The sequence below is a fragment of the Rhinolophus sinicus genome, linkage group LG04 (assembly GCF_036562045.2).
Source record: "Rhinolophus sinicus isolate RSC01 linkage group LG04, ASM3656204v1, whole genome shotgun sequence".
Taxonomy (NCBI): domain Eukaryota; kingdom Metazoa; phylum Chordata; class Mammalia; order Chiroptera; family Rhinolophidae; genus Rhinolophus; species Rhinolophus sinicus.
In genome coordinates, this window is record NC_133754.1 from 90,871,772 (window position 1) to 90,886,371 (window position 14,600).

General features: G+C 35.8%; 1 long non-coding RNA gene across 1 annotated transcript in view; it reads right to left on the bottom strand.

Moving 5' to 3' along the window:
• LOC141571308 (uncharacterized) overlaps nt 1–14,600 on the bottom strand; it is a 142,044-nt gene that overhangs the window by 23,127 nt on the left and 104,317 nt on the right. Inside the window, exons 3-4 of the long non-coding RNA XR_012496071.1 lie at nt 13,506–13,563; nt 13,218–13,299 (exon numbers count right to left, since the gene is read on the bottom strand). This is a non-coding gene — a long non-coding RNA (uncharacterized LOC141571308). The remainder of the gene's footprint in view (nt 1–13,217; nt 13,300–13,505; nt 13,564–14,600) is intronic.

Genomic DNA, 14,600 nt, shown 5'->3' on the forward strand with positions numbered 1-14,600 from the left:
GTTTGATAGTTGCTAGGGAACCTGGGGAGAGATGAGTATGTGAAGCACAGGGGATGTTTAGGGCAGTAAAATTATTTGGGACGACATTGCAATGGTGGAACATGACATTACACATTTATCAAAATCCATAGAACTGTACAACACAAAGACTAAATCTTAATGCAAACTATGGACTTCTTAATAATATATCCAAAATGACTCATTAATTGTTAATAGATATACCACAATCATGCAAAATCTTCATAACAGGGGAAACTGTGTGAGGGGTAAAGGTGTATATGAGAACTCAGGTGTATCTGCTCACATTTTTTGTAAATATAATATTAAGTGTAAAGTCTATTAATTAAAAAATATGAGATTAACAAATGGAATTTAACAAAATATGAATATTTCTTTGAGATAATGTTTTATTCCATAAACAACCTTTTAGATAAACTTTAAGAAACTAATGTTTGTTAAATTTTGCTATAGTACCAAAGAAGAATATTCATCATTATCTGAAAAGGTTGTTAAAGTACCCTTTCATTTTTCAACCACATATCTGTGTGAGGCTAAATTTTCTTTATGTAGTTCAACCAAAACAACATGTCACATCAGAGTAAATGCAGAAGAAGATAAGAGAATCCAGCTGTCTTGTATTAATCCCAATATTAATAAGATTTGCAAAAAAATTAAGCGATGCCACTCTTCTCACTAATTTTTGAAAATGTATTTCAATTAAAATTATGTTGTTTATGTCAATATGTGCTTATTATCTTAATTTTAAAATAAATCATAAATGTTTTTAAAAGAAATGGGGAGCTACTTTGAGACTAGGTAAATATTCTGTTTCTCATCAAACTTTTACCCTTTTTTTTAAACATCCATTTATTATCCTTTCCTGAATCAATTTTTACTGTGTTGGGTGCCAAAAGGTGATATTCTAAATTCATCATTTTTCTATGCTTATTAGTTCACATTTTACTGTACTGTAAATTACAGTAAATATTTTCTCATTTCTTTCACTCACTCACTCTCATTTCTTTATGTATTTATCTCAGCATGGACTCACAGGTTTCTAATCTACTCAGTGGGGTACAGTTATCATCCTTATTTATTTTTCTATTCAAATTGTCCCAGATTTGGACAGTAAGAACTGTTTTAGGATGATTTGTTTTGCTCCTTTGACAGGTCCAAACAATCTTTGCTCCCTTGTTTTCTTTCTGATACTAGACAGCATTCCATTTCCACCTTATACTTTTCTTGCTCTGGAATCACCCATATTCCCAAGGAGTACTGGTTTCATTTAGTGGAGAATAGTATTCAGAAACCAAGATGGGAACACTAGGTGGGCTCATTGTTACTGGGCTTTCAGACCTTCTCAGCAGGCAGAATTATAATTATATATACCCAGAGGCTATGTATTTGTCCACTTAGATCTACATATCTTTCTAAATCCATTCAGCTATATATATATACTAAATGAAATAAGTCAGATGGAGAAAAACAAATACCATATGATCTCACTTATATGTGAAATCTAAAGAACAGAATAAATGAGCAAACTAAACAGAAATAGATTCAGAGATATAGAGAAAAAACTGATCATTGCTAGATGGGAGGGGGTGAGGATGGCGGAGACGATAAAGGGGTTAGAAAGTGCAAATTAGTTGTCACAATACTGCTAGGGAGATTTAAAAGGCATTTTGGGGAATGTAATCAATAATGTTGTAAAGATTTTATAGGTGTCAGATGGGCACTTGTCTTATTAGGGAGACCACTGTGTGGATTGTGTAGATGCCTGACTACTGAGCTGTACACCTGAAGATGAAGCTGAATAATATTGAATGTCAACTATAATCAAATATATATAGAGGGAGTCACAGGAAGTGGAGTACAGCATAGAGAAGTCATTGGAATTGTAACAGCTACATACGATGTCAGAGGGGTAGTAAATTGGGGGAGCGGGGTTATGATTTTGTGAGGGGTGTAAATGTCTAACTATTACATTGTTTTGTATACCTGAAACTAACAATTTTTAAAAAAATGCAAGCAATTAAGCCCCACACCCCAAAACAAAAACCCCCATGAGTTTACAATTCCAATCCAACACTTCAGGATTTATTCTCACCTTTCTTATTTCTATACTTGCATTTTCTCAAGCAGTGAGAAATCAGGCTCTCATAATTCTCAATATATTCACTTTGTTTTTATATGCCTTTATATAATCAATTTTATAATCATATGAGCCATCTCTTCTGCCTTGACTCCTATATTCATGGAGGTTCCTTCAGGCCAAGCAAGGCCATATCCCAAGAATGCAGCTCCTCTGATTATATGTTTTTCTAGCATGATTAAAGTCGTCCTCGTCCATCATGCTTTGTTTTATTAAAGGGAACATTAGAATAAGTTATTCTCCTTCTATTCAGTGTAACATACAATAGGTATTACATACCTATTCAGGGTCAGCTACATAATTTTCAGCCCCAGTGCAAAATGAAAATACAGTACCTCAGTGGGGAGCAGGGAAGTCAATCTCTCTTTCCTATTGGCCACCATGACAATCCACCTCTGACCAGGTGATTCCCAAAGGAAACTCTAGGCTGATACATATCCAATACCTGCAGCAGGTATGCAAGAGAGGCTTGTCCCCATCCAACATGCTGTGGCACAGCCAGCCAAGGGATAGGGTGACCATCACCATGTGTTTCCTTAGACACCACAGGGTACACATAAGTGACCCTAACCTTCCCCATGACCCCTGCCTAGGCCTCTGATGGAAGCGAAGTTCATCAAGCGAATTGCAGGCCTCTCTCTACCAAAATTGCCCTGTTGCTGCCCTGGATGGAAGGTATCAGAGGTCAGAGAGTGGGGGCAGGGAGGAGAGACAGGACAGGACCCAGGGTATCAGAGAGGGTGAGTGGGCTGCTCAGAAATCTTCCCATGGAGTCAGGAAGTGGTGGGCGGGGGGAACATGTGTGGGCTCACTTTCCAAGACCTGGAGCATGCTCTGCTGTCCCATCATTGCACTGCATTTTAAAAACAAATTTAAAGATAAAATTATTAAGAATTTCAAGATGGTGGACACAGAGCACTAAACAGCAAGTGTAGGAGCCCTTTTGAAAGTACAGCCCTATGTGACTGTACTGGTTCTGCCGCCATAAAGCTGGTCTTGTACTTATCATACAGTGAGGAAGCTCTTCTTTGCCCTGGCTCTTCAAGACAGAATGGCGATGGCAACATAGTACATGGGAACTTGAAGAGGGAGTTACATATCAAGTATTTAATATTACCTTTGTTTAAAAGATGGTATGATGAATAAAAAACATGCTTAAAACTTAGGAAAAAAATGAGAGGTAGGATTATTTAAAATACTTTAAATTAGGGAATAATACTCATCAAAAACACAAAAAAGAGAATCTCATAATTTCCTGATTGAAGTTCCATAAAAATTGCCTGAGTTTGCTTCTTTTGACATAAGAAGTTACCAAATTGTGGAACACTTTACTCTCTTAAGAAAAATATTAAACTTTAAATTAAACATTAAATTATTTACCTAATCCAGTGAAATTGTTTATGAACCTGAAAAAACATTTAACTTGCTTCAAAGACACTTTAATTTCTTTAATAGCTAAAGGAAGAGATTGACAAGTTAATACTGGGAATTAATTCATTTGCTCAATATATTTGTCATCAAGAAAGATAGCACAGTATAATGGGTTTATTGAGTAGAGTTTAATAAAGGAACTATTTACAAAGGTGTGGCCTGGACTGAAAAATTACCAGCAAAGGATAACACACCTCAGGACTAGCAATAGCAGGAAGCCTTTAGCATCTCAGAATTGAAGGGAATGAGTATTGTTACCCAGAAAAGAATTGCTTTGGCTGTAGTTGTGGTTATAGGAGAGCAATGTCAAACAGGTGGTCTGACCTTTGGTAGTGTGAAAAAACCACTGACAATCTGCAGCCTGGAAAAGGTTAGCGGGAAGATAAATATTAGGCTCTCACTCTCTTTACATATGCAGATCTCCTGCTAATCCTTTCCAAGGGCCAAATCCAACTGAAAGTCAGAGGGAATCTGTGCGGTTTGTTGTGTTAATCTCTCAGGGCACAGAGCAGGATGGAGAACAGAGTGTGGATATGGAGACAGAATAGAAAATGCTGCATACTCAGCATTTATTTCATTAAAAATATTTCTCCTTACAACAAATTTAAATCCCCCAATGCATATTTCCCTTTTCTTTTTTTTTTTCTTTTTTTTAAAAAGTAAGTTATGGTTGAAGACGTATAACTTCTGTTTTTCACACTGAAGTTTTTAACTACTTTTCAGCCTTTCCTCCCTGTGTTTGTTTAGAAGTATTTCAATATTTTCCTATGTAAGGCATAGATACTACGGGACTTGCTCCAAGTTCTCTAAAAAAAATTCTCATTCTTAAAATAGTAGTTTTTAAGAAAAAATTTCAGTGTCACAAATGACATTTCATCGTATAAAATGCTAGCTAGCCATAAATTTGCTGGGGATTAGTTTTCTATTATTTACTCAAAGACCTGCATTTACTAGCTCACATATATATTAGATTGAGGGTTGAGTTATTTTTATGGAGAATGAGAGATGCTGTTTTCTCAGAATAATAGGTGGAAATATAAAAACATGTACATCGACTAATGCATTTGTTTAGATGAGTTTAATAGCTTACCTTTGAGGGGTTGTTGTGTATTGTTGAAAACAGTGTATGGATACCTTACTTCTATTTTAAGGGTATGCCAAGATAATATCAATAGAAAAAAATAACTATCCTCTAATGAAGCTGCAGGTGGAATATATCTTCGTTGCATTTTTTATAAGTTAGGGAGTGGAAATTATTCATTATTTGAGCTTGAAAAGAAAATCACACATATGGGTGAAAAGGGAAAGGGGAATATAGTCAATAATATTGTGATTAAGTTTACACAGTGACATGAAAAATGGCTGAATAGATAAACACTGTGCCCGTGCCCTTCCATGAACACATTAAAATTATAGCTAAATAATAGAACAATCAACCTGGAGAACCATCTGAAGTCTAGGTGAACAGAAGTCCTATGACTAAAAATATAAAGAAGAAGCCACCTTGAAAATGATAGGGAGGGGGTGGTAGATGAGGGTAAAGTGGATCAAATATAAGGTGATGAAAGGAGAACTGATTCTGGGTGGTGAACACACTATGTGATTTATAGATGATGTAATACAGAATTGTACACCTGAAATCTATGTAACTTTACTAACAATTATCACCCTAATAGACTTTAATTAAAAAAAAAAAAAAGGAGAATGATAGGAGAGGTGGAGACAAGGAACAGGCCCCAAACCTCTGTGTGGTGGTTGAGAATCAGGAAAAATATCTCAGCCATGGAGGATCCCCCTGGAGGAGTGAGGGACCCCAGCCCCTCCCACCAGGCTCCCCAGCCCAGAGTACTGGTACTGGGAAGAAGAGCCTCTGCAATATTTGGCTGTGAAAAAGAGTGGGGATTCTGACCGTTTGAGTGGGACAGAAGGCTTTGATAAACTCAGACGTCCTCTTAAACGGCTCATGCCCAGACTCACCTGCTTGCTGGCACTCACCTTAGGCTCCAATGGAGAGACAGTGACTTGGGAAGCATTAGAGACATACAGGGGGGCAGCCTGAGTTGTGTGACTTTGTGGGGCTGACTGGAAGAGAGTCAACACCTTCCCTGTGTGGGGTCCTCCTTCCTTGCAGCCAGCAGGTGGGTGCCATCTTTCCTGCATTGAGCCTGCCCACACCACAGCCAAATCTGAATCTGATTGGCCTGGTGAGCTCTGCTGCTCCACCCTGCTGACTCACTGGGAAACTGCCCCACCTAACTCCTCCAATGATGGAGGCACTTTCTTTGAGCAGCCAGTCCCACCTGCATTGCATCTTCTTGGGAAATTATCAGAGACTGGCAGGCCCTCAGCAGGTGGCAACTGGCCTTGGTATGCTTTGAGACTTTTGCTGAGTAACTCCAAGCTCAGCATGGCACAAAACCAGAATCTACATTAACCTGGTGACCACAACTCTTCCCACTCTAGTGACTCTGGGACCCTGCCTTTCCCAACTAATGTATTGCACGAGGCTCCATCAGCAACTGAAACTTAAGGGAGCCAGCAGGTGGCAGCAGACCTTGGGGTGTCCTGGCTTTTTGCTGAGGTCTGGTACTGGTGTCATACATTCTCAATTCATAGCATGGCCTCTCCCATGCAACCCCAGGTTTAGCACAGGCAGCAACCAACCGTGGAACACTTTGTAGCTCCTACCAGGTAGTCCCCAAATAGTCACAGGAAGGGGGTGACCTGAGCCTGCACCAGAGGCACTCCCAAGAGGCCCCAGAACAAACACACTTGGAAGTTGGCTTCAGACCACAGCAGAATACCATCAAATTAGCCCCACAAATGACACACACAAAGGGTGATCTGAACAGGCACCAGACCCCACTGGGGCAAATCCCACTTAGTGGGGAAAGCACCTTACACAGCAGACTGTAAGGTGTGTACATGGCCAAACCCCACAGCCAGTCAGCCTAAGGGTCAATCACACACACTGATGTGCCAACAGCAATCAATGCTCAACTATAACAGGAGGGCACACACCATCCACACAAGGGACACTGTTGGAGTGTGCAGAGCTGGTAACTAGGGAGACTGTGCCACTAGATCCCACAGGACACCTACTACATAAGGCCACCTGCCCAAGACTGGGAGACATACTACCTAATACAAAGAAACAAACACAGAGAGGCAGCCAAAATGAGGAAATGAAGAAATGTGTCCCAAATGAAAGAACAGGAGAAAAATCCAGAAAAAGAACTAAATGAAGAGGAGATAAGCAACCTACCAAAGACAGAATTCAAAACATTGGTTATAAGGATGATCAAGGAACTTAGTGAGAACTTCAGTAGAAATAGCAAACATAAAAAGGTACATAGAAACCATAAAAAAGAAACAGTCAGAAATAATCTATGAGATAGGTATAATTATTGTTCTTGTCTTACAGGTGAGAAATATGAAGCCAGAGATGTTAAGCAATTATATTTTCCTAGACTAGAAAAGTTAAGTAGTGTACTCTTATATAAAACTTGTCTCAGTACCATAAACATTTCGTTAAATGGGGTACTACTTTGGTTCATTCAGGTCTTAACCATGTTAAACCACGTTACAGAAAAGTGGTCATCCACTTTATGAGTTGGTCCAGCATGCTAATATGTTTTCAGTCTTCTGAAAACTTCTATTGGTTACTGGCAGAGACATTGGACTCCATTTGCACTTGACATGATACTATTGCTGTAGCAACCTGTTACTCAGAAATCTCTGCCATTCCCTCCTTATAGTAACTCAGAGTTCCATTTTTACCCTAAGCAAACATGTACCTGTTGACTCAATTTGTCTGAAAACAAGTCCCCTTCAACCCCTTCAGTGCTCTTCAATCTGTTTCCTCTGTTCCAACACAATATAGTCCTGCCCTATTTATCTTATAACTGGTCCCTTTGCCTTTGCTTTGAATCTCTTCCCTTGCCCTCTAATTCATCTCACTACTGTTGCCACCATCATCGCAGAACATAGGTTGGGATTTTTCCAGTTTCTCTGAGTTTTTAAATATCTGCTATGGGATGATGTCTAAATCTACTTTTTTAATTAAAATTTATTGGGGTGACAATGGTTGGTAAAATTACATAGGTTTCTCGATATGACAAAGTAGTCTACAATAAATTCAAGATGCAGAGATGATATGCCAGTAAATAAACAAGGATGCATAGTATATCAATGTTGAACTACAATATGATTTATTTGACATAGTAGATATCGTTAATACGAAAGAAACTAAAATGATGAGCTTGAGACAAATTGTTTATCCAGAAAACAAGTAATCATGAATTTAATTATAAATTATTCCTACCTCAAACATTTACACAACATGGTTAATTTTCTAAATGTTTATCTTGAGGTAAAAACACACTGTCAAATTTAATGACTAAATTTTTTGGTAAAATAACTATGAGTGAGTAATACTATGTAAATATGAGTTGATAATAAATCAATTTTTATTAGTCAGAAAATAATTTAGCAATTGATGTTTTTCAATATCATGTTAGTTAGGACTTGTATTAGGTAGTAGAAAAGAATTTTCATATCTTTGGAAAAATGCTTCTACAACTTTATACAACCCACACACACTCCAACTCTGGCTGTGAAATTGTTGCTCAGTTTGAATTCTCAATCCATAGAACAAGTCATTATGATAAAATGAAAAAAGGAACCTCCACCCTATCATGTTCTTAGCAAATCTCATGCTAGAGGGTTTCAAATAGTCCAAGCTATTTCAGAACAACAGTGTCTATTTTTTATTTTGAATTACCGCAATTTTGGTAGCAGCTGTTACACTGAAAATTATAATGGTCAACATTTAATCAGCACAGTGTTTTTTTCCTCATCAATCATTTGCTTCAGTTACCATAAAAATCTCAAACTTTAGTTAGCCGTTAGTAACTTTAAGAGCCTCATTAGAAGCTGGCCCAACCTACTGATCTCTTATTATTTTCCACAGCTACCTAACATTTGATCTGGGCTCTGTTTCAGCAGTTCTTATACACACCAGCCTCTCATTGCTTTCCTCTACTTCACATGTCTAGAAAACCATCTGTTTATCCTCTACTTTGTACAAACACTGTCTTTTTGACACTGAAACCTAGTCCCTGAAGAATCTTATATTTGATTATGCTAACTTAGGTTTATATGACTTTCCTGTCTCTAGATTTCTGTAAATCTCTTACTTTCATCCCTTCATTAAATAGGAATTACTGATCTTGTCTTCCTAACTTGGTTGCAAATTTTGAGAAGCAAGAATCATCTCTCCATTTTCTAGTTCCTTTGCAGTATAGAACGGTGTCTCTATATAAGAAGTATCTTGGTACGTCATTGTGTGCTAATAGGGGAACATTCATTTCTCTTTTTTGCTGAGTTGTTATAATATTTTATATAAAATTAGCATTTTATTCTTAGGGTCTAGACCTTGTGTACTAAAATGATTTGTATATGTCTCAGCAACTTGAGTTTATTTAATCATTAGAATCATTCTTTTAGCATCTACTCTATATTATTAGGCTGCATGTTACGCACTGGAGAAAACAAAATGAGTAAACCTTTGTTGTCGAAGAGCTAATAGTCTAGTGACCTTCTGGTGATGAAAGATGGTCACAAGAGGTCACATTTCTCTAACACCTTTGCAGGAAGGTGTGACCATGTGACCAAGATGGCCAATGGGATGTGAATAGAAATATGCTGCAGCTTTCCCTTTCTTATAACCCCACTCATTTTATACAGCTGCTTGGAACTAGGATGGGAATGCTGAAGTGCTATCTCCTGTTAAAAATAGGGAGTCCATAGCCTAGGGTTCATGATATAGAAATCTGGAAGAAGCCTGGGTCCCTGAGAAATTTTTTGAGCAATGTTATGACATCATAACTGAATTGGCTGCATCCATGACTTTTTTAATGTGAGAAAAACATATTTCTATATTTTTTAACCCACTGCTTTTGTTTATTTTGTTTATTTTCATTCTCTTACTCAATGCATAGCCTAATCCTAATTAAAACAGTCTAAGAACTACAATCCAGAAATCCTAAAGAATTTCATTCTACCTAGAGAAATACAAAATAATCTATCACTGTAGCTATCAAAAATAAACAGACAAGCTAACAAAAGGATATATAGGATGACAAAATGTGTTTATTCAGTGATTTTTAAAAATAACTGTAATCTTAAAACACTCATAATTTTAATCTTTAAGTTTTGTAATGTGAACTATGTCATCAGAGAATGAAGGAATCATAACAAACATACAGTTTAAAGAATTATAATAAAATGAGCACCAATATGCCCACCATTGAAATGACACACCACTGAAATGAATAAAAAGAGTGAATGCTATCAGTATCTTTGAAGCCTTCTGTGTACTACTTCCTAATACATCATGCTCCATCTATCTAAACCCCAGAATTAACCTCCTCCTTGACTTTGTGGTATCAGTCAATTGCATTTCCTGTAATGTGTTGTTCTCTCCAAATAATGTCAGAAAAGACTATTTAGGTTTCTTGTTTTTATCCTGACATAAATAGAATCATACCAGTCCATTATTTTTAATACTGGAAGGAAAAACAAAAAAACACATAATAGACTAATTAATTCAAGTTTAACATTTCCACTGAATGTTTTGGCATCACAGAGCCACCAAGAGTTTCCTCCAAAGATGGATGAGTTCTTAAGATCCTTCCAGTTTCAAAATTCTTCAAATAATATTTATTGATTAGTATGAAAAACTCCTGATGGGCACTTTGGTTAAGAATAAGTGATTTTGATTTGAACCATTTAGATTTAACCTATGGATTTGATGTAAAACATGAGAGTATGCTGAAAGATGTTTCATAACTGTAACTTATATGTCATTTTTCTTTTTTTTAAATTGAATGATGCATAACTACATTACATTTATATTTAAGTATGCAAATATTGCTTTCCCCTCATCATGGAAATACTGGTTTTCCATATTTAGTAATAGTTTCAGGAGCCAAAATACATTACCAAAGAAAATTATTGCCATTTGGTCAGTCTTACTCCTCTTAGATAATGACATATTTGTTCTCCCATTATTTGTTCTGATATTTGCTCCTATTTTTACCTTACTTGGTTACTTGGGAGGGTAACATTGGTTTTATAAATCAACTTATTCCTAAGATTCCTTATGTGCACAATATTATAAATATGCATGTATATGAATCTCTAATTTGTGTCATCATGATCTTTTTGGTTTCAATGAAACAGGAGTGGCAATTACTTATGAAACAACTTGTTTTCATTAAAACTGACATATTTGCCATTAAATTAAGCATCCTTTTGGAAATTTATTTTGTAATGTTAATTGTATCATTATTTCAACAATGAGGTATTTAATTTCCATATTTTACATTTGGTAGTGTTATGTAAGAAACTGACTCATGAACTATAATCCAAACCCTTAATGTGGTTGCGATATCATAGAAGACTTTGAAGAAGTAAACAAATTAAATGAATATAAGATCTAAATGAACAGGCATATGAATCGATAATAAATAGAATTAATTAATATTGATGAAGCAAAGTATCTCATTCTATACTGATGTTGAATTAGAGTTTGTCTATTTATGGTAATTACTAAAATACCATCTCTTCTTTTTTGAAAGAGAATATCAACTATTTTGTTTAATATATGCCTGAGGGGGCAAGAAACATGTATAAAATATGTTGTTAACTTAGTCAACATTGAAGGAAGAAACATTGTAATTATCATAGACTACCATTATAGACTATCATATCCATTGTTCATCACAGCAGTGTTGACCTGACATATTACCAGAGAATCCCTGTCTCCTCTCCAGGATATATGAGGCCTCCTGAATGCCATCTGCAGATTGTCGAGAGGGGTGTGTGGGCTGTGGCACAGTCACAAGCAGCTTAGAGATAGAGGCGCTAGATTTTTCTCATTGACTCAGGTAGCATCTGCACCAATGTAAGTGTCCCTACAAATCTCCTCCTTCTCTCCAATGGGAAAATTTCTCCCTTTGCTCTATATCTTCCTGCCTGGAACTTTCTTTACATTACATAATCTTTTTTTTTGTTCTTTTTTTTTTTGTTTGCTTGTTTTAGAAGCTTACCTGCCCTAAATAAATTCCATAGGTTTGCCTTAATGGTGGAAAGATTGAGGGGAAGAAAAAATAAAAATGGATCATCACCAAGAGGGAGATTACACTGGGGGATCTTTAAAAAATATTACCCCTATTAGAGAAAACTAGATAAAGTGTACACAGGCTGCAGATATGCGGAAGGCATTGCAAAGAGGTCTCAGGTTGCATGGCTGCTTGTGATTGACTTTCTGAAGTTCTATGTTGAGAAGTCTTTGGAAACCACATCCAAGCTTGGCTGAAAATAGTCACAAGTGATAGCAATGACCACCATGGGCAAGGATGGGGAATAGGTTGTAGCATAGATTGTATACAGATTGTATATAATTGCCATCACTTACAGTGAAAGATCATAGAATTTGGACTCAGATAACTTTGGTTTAAATTTCAGCTTTTCAGCTTAATTTATTTTAAATGCTTTTATATTCCTATAAAAATAATTATATTTAAAATATATGTGGATTCATTTTACATATTTTATATGTACTCAGGTTCTAGAAAGCCTTTATAATTTTGTATATTAGCCTTTTATATCTAACAGTTTCAGATGAGCTATATTTCTTTAAAAAACAAAACAGATTTTGATATCTTAATAACTCAAAGATATTTCATCTGCTATCCACTTGGGGTTAATTCTGTCGGCAAGCTATACCTATTACTTATGAAATTATTGAATATTGCTTCCAATAAAACTCTGCCTGTAGTAACAAAAGAAAATATGGCATTTTGTGTGCTTATAGTAAAAATTCATTTTTTGTTTAAAGTGTCCTAGAAAAATATCCTACCAGCACAAAATTTGAAAAAAAGAAAAAGTTAATTTATCCAAATGGTATATGATATATTTTCCCTCTAGATAAATTTTTATTATTTACTTATTTTCTTTTTGTACTTTATGTATGTTATTATTTGTGTTAAATAACATATAGGTTGTTAGGTTATATACGGAGATGAGGAGTACTGATTAAGGCAGTTTCACACTGCTCTGGGATTACCGACTGGGATATGAAGTATTACCATGGTAACTAAAACAGATGTGTTGTTAGTTTGTACAATTATACAAATTGTATAATTTGTTTATACAAATTATAAACAAGCCATTATAATCCATAGGAGGGGGCAAACAAAGCCACACTTTGATTGTATTCGTCAAGAGGGCATACAAGGTGAAATAGAGGAAGCTGGAAGTGATCAGAGTTCCCAAAGTTTTAACAATTTAGTCCTCTGTCCAACCCTAAATGTGAGGCTGGAAAAAGGGAAATAATGAAGGAGAGGGAGATGAGGCTGAGATCTCAAATTGTTTTGTGGGATTCGTGGGTTCTTGGGAGGCTGTGGTAGTGCAGAAGGTGTCCTGAGAGGACACTCACATGCAGAACATCAGAAGCTCTCCAAAGTGTCAAATGTTTGGGTGCTGGCAGCACAAAATGGTTAACAGTCTCACCTGTGATGTAAGAAGAGCCGCTGACCTTTGGAGGAGAGAGCTACAAACTTACCATCACTGGCATGGAGGTAATCTCGTAGGAGGGCTTCTGTTCCCTCCACCCTAGGCATTTTTGCCATCCTGGGCACCTTCTTCTATACAAAACAAACAAACAAACAAACAAACAAACAAATAAATAAATAAACAAACAAACAAATAAATAATATTTTATGACTGAATTGGAACAAAGATGATTATAGTCCAGTCTGTATTCATGATTACATATTATTACAACATTCATTTTTTTCTTCTAATTTTAAATTAAAATAAAATGTTTTATGGACTTTGGTACTGTGCTTACCATGAATAAGTTGAATAAGGAGGAAGTTGGGCCTGTGATCCCGGATAGATAATGGTACCTGGAACCAGGAGGAAGTAAAGGGAAATTATCTATTAGGGAAGGAATTTCTGAGATACAGAGTATAAATTACACATTAATAGAGATTTAAAACCAACCAGACTACAAAATAACAGAGATGGATTAAGAAAATGAGAAAGTGGCAAAAATGTTGTAGGTAAACTTAGGGTTCAGAGTCAAAGAGGGGACATGAAATTACAAAACTAAAATGATTTTCATGTTTGCACATAGCCAAATGGTAAATATTACATAATATTAAAGGTACAATAAAGAAATATGTTTATGTGTAAGAACTTATTTAATGTAGAACTGAAAGCATTTAAATTATTTTAACTTTAGTCTTTATTACTTACTTTTGTGAAATTTTAATAAAATTTTTAAGAATTTCGGAGGATTTTAATGAGTATCAACTATATTTTTTGACATGACTATAATCTAAACAAATGTGTCCAAATATTGAGTTAAGTTTGCTCTAGGTAACATTTGACATTATTTAGAATAAACCCTAAGTGATACTATTGTTCATTGGGCTGAATTTTAAAAGTAGGGCAATTACACAATTAAATGGTTGAGTCAGTTTCAATACCAAACTGCCTATTAAATATTTTGTACCATGATCTTCATTTTTAAATTTTTGCCAAAAGATACCGTTCACATATTACAACAAGGAGAGAGAGAGTTATGTTTACAAAATCCTGACAGAAGTCTTTCTTAGTAAGAATTATTCTCACTGGTTTGTCAATATTTCTATGAGAAGATAGAGAAGATGCCTTAAATGAGGTAAAAAAAAATTACAGTCAATTTTATATCAGTTAGCTTTTGCTATACAAGAAACCACTCCAAAACTTAGTGACTTAAAATAACAATTTATTTAGCTCAGTTTTTTCAGAGTTGAACTCAGCTGGGCAGTTGGTTTGGTCTAGGACAGCCTGGTCTAATGTTGTTCAGGCTTACAGATGTTTCTGCGTCCCTTTCTGCATCCCATAGACCTAAGACTATAGTCTATGATGGACTCTGCATGGATGACTGGGAAAAGTG